Source organism: Triticum aestivum, unplaced genomic scaffold (genome assembly GCF_018294505.1).
Source record: "Triticum aestivum cultivar Chinese Spring unplaced genomic scaffold, IWGSC CS RefSeq v2.1 scaffold54592, whole genome shotgun sequence".
Lineage (NCBI taxonomy): Eukaryota > Viridiplantae > Streptophyta > Magnoliopsida > Poales > Poaceae > Triticum > Triticum aestivum.
In genome coordinates, this window is record NW_025228115.1 from 185,054 (window position 1) to 187,713 (window position 2,660).

General features: G+C 47.5%; 5 non-coding genes across 5 annotated transcripts; all 5 read left to right on the top strand.

The window, feature by feature from the left end:
- Window positions 1–137: 137 nt before the first annotated feature.
- Window positions 138–256, top strand: LOC123173060 (5S ribosomal RNA). The gene has a single exon (XR_006485856.1). It is a non-coding gene; the product is annotated as a 5S ribosomal RNA (ribosomal RNA).
- A 370-nt stretch (window positions 257–626) lies between these two features.
- On the top strand, window positions 627–745 carry LOC123173037 (5S ribosomal RNA). The gene has a single exon (XR_006485834.1). It is a non-coding gene; the product is annotated as a 5S ribosomal RNA (ribosomal RNA).
- Window positions 746–1,120: 375 nt separating this feature from the next.
- LOC123173111 (5S ribosomal RNA) lies at window positions 1,121–1,239 on the top strand. The gene has a single exon (XR_006485904.1). It is a non-coding gene; the product is annotated as a 5S ribosomal RNA (ribosomal RNA).
- Window positions 1,240–1,611: 372 nt separating this feature from the next.
- LOC123173061 (5S ribosomal RNA) lies at window positions 1,612–1,730 on the top strand. Its single transcript, XR_006485857.1, has one exon. It is a non-coding gene; the product is annotated as a 5S ribosomal RNA (ribosomal RNA).
- Window positions 1,731–2,099: 369 nt separating this feature from the next.
- On the top strand, window positions 2,100–2,218 carry LOC123173182 (5S ribosomal RNA). The gene has a single exon (XR_006485971.1). It is a non-coding gene; the product is annotated as a 5S ribosomal RNA (ribosomal RNA).
- The last annotated feature ends 442 nt before the right edge of the window (window positions 2,219–2,660 follow it).

The window sequence follows — 2,660 nt, forward strand, 5'->3', positions numbered from 1 at the left end:
GGGGGGGGGAGTAAGTAGTATATATAGGGCATTATCCATTATTAGGCAACGGTTGTAATGGTAGTAAGAATGACAATCATCTTTGCAGTGGACCTGGGAGTGGCAAGCATAAGAGACGAAGGCGGGGGTAACATGTCGGATGCGATCATACCAGCACTAAAGCACCGGATCCCATCAGAACTCCGAAGTTAAGCGTGCTTGGGCGAGAGTAGTACTAGGATGGGTGACCTCCTGGAAAATCCTCGTGTTGCATTCCCTTTTTAATTATTTTTTGCGCCTCGTGACAAATCTATCGCATGTGCGCGATATATATTAACCCCGTTATATTATTTTTGACATTTGCGATATGTTTTAGCTCGCTGCTCATTGGTCACGCGTCTAGAGGCGGCTTTGTGGCGCGAGGAGCGCCTTCTGAAAGGGGTAAAAAAATACGTGTTGCTGCGGTATAGAGGGAGGGATGGAAACCGTGGTAAACTCGTCTCCGTGTTTGAGGGGGGGAGTAAGTAGTATATATAGGGCATTATCCATTATTAGGCAACGGTTGTAATGGTAGTAAGAATGACAATCATCTTTGCAGTCGACCTGGGAGTGGCAAGCATAAGGGACGAAGGCGGGGGTAACATGTCGGATGCGATCATACCAACACTAAAGCACCGGATCCCATCAGAACTCCGAAGTTAAGCGTGCTTGGGCGAGGGTAGTACTAGGATGGGTGACCTCCTGGGAAGTCCTCGTGTTGCATTCCCTTTTTAATTATTTTTTGCGCCTCGTGACAAACATATAGCATGTGCGCGATATATATTAACCCCGTTATATTATTTTTGACATTTGCGATATGTTTTAGCTCGCTGCTCATTGGTCACGCGTCTAGAGGCGGCTTTGTGGCACGAGGAGCGCGTTCTGAAAGGCGTAAAAAAATACGTGTTGCTGCGGTATAGAGGGAGGGGTGGAAACCGTGGTAAACTCGTCTCCGTGTTTGAGCGGGGGGGGGGAGTAAGTAGTATATATTGGGCATTATCCATTATTAGGCAACGGTTGTAATGGTAGTAAGAATGACAATCATCTTTGCAGTGGACCTGGGAGTGGCAAGCATAAGAGACGAAGGCGGGGGTAACATGTCGGATGCGATCATACCAGCACTAAAGCACCGGATCCCATCAGAACTCCGAAGTTAAGCGTGCTTGGGCGAGAGTAGTACTAGGATGGGTGACCTCCTGGCAAATCCTCGTGTTGCATTCCCTTTTTAATTATTTTTTGCGCCTCGTGACAAACATATCGCATGTGCGCGATATATATTAACCCCGTTATATTATTTTTGACATTTGCGATATGTTTTAGCTCGCTGCTCATTGGTCACGCGTCTAGAGGCGGCTTTGTGGCGCGAGGAGCGCCTTCTGAAAGGGGTAAAAAAATACGTGTTGCTGCGGTATAGAGGGAGGGATGGAAACCGTCGTAAACTCGTCTCCGTGTTTGAGGGGGGGGGAGTAAGTAGTATATATAGGGCATTATCCATTATTAGGCAATGGTTGTAATGGTAGTAAGAATGACAATCATCTTTGCAGTGGACCTGGGAGTGGCAAGCATAAGGGACGAAGGCGGGGGTAACATGTCGGATGCGATCATACCAGCACTAAAGCACCGGATCCCATCAGAACTCCGAAGTTAAGCGTGCTTGGGCGAGAGTAGTACTAGGATGGGTGACCTCCTGGAAAATCCTCGTGTTGCATTCCCTTTTTAATTATTTTTTGCGCCTCGTGACAAACATATCGCATGTGCGCGATATATATTAACCCCGTTATATTATTTTTGACATTTGCGATATGTTTTAGCTCGCTGCTCATTGGCACGCGTCTAGAGGCAGCTTTGTGGCCTGAGGAGCGTGTTCTGAAAGGGGTAAAAAAATACGTGTTGCTGCGGTATAGAGGGTGGGGTGGAAACCGTGGTAAACTCGTCTCCGTGTTTGAGGGGGGGAGTAAGTAGTATATATAGGGCATTATCCATTATTAGGGAACGGTTGTAATGGTAGTAAGAATGGCAATCATCTTTGCAGTGGACCTGGGAGTGGCAAGCATAAGGGACGAATGCGGGGGTAACATGTCGGATGCGATCATAGCAGCACTAAAGCACCGGATCCCATCAGAACTCCGAAGTTAAGCGTGCTTGGGCGAGAGTAGTACTAGGATGGGTGACCTCCTGGAAAATCCTCGTGTTGCATTCCCTTTTTAATTATTTTTTGCGCCTCGTGACAAACATATCGCATGTGCGCGATATATATTAACCCCGTTATATTATTTTTGACATTTGCGATATGTTTTAGCTCGCTGCTCATTGGTCACGCGTCTAGAGGCGGCTTTGTGGCGCGAGGAGCGCGTTCTGAAAGGGGTAAAAAAATACGTGTTGCTGCGGTATAGAGGGAGGGGTGGAAACCGTGGTAAACTCGTCTCCGTGTTTGAGGGGGGGGAGTAAGTAGTATATATAGGGCATTATCCATTATTAGGCAACGGTTGTAATGGTAGTAAGAATGACAATCATCTTTGCAGTGGACCTGGGAGTGGCAAGCATAAGAGACGAAGGCGGGGGTAACATGTCGGATGCGATCATACCAGCACTAAAGCACCGGATCCCATCAGAACTCCGAAGTTAAGCGTGCTTGGGCGAGA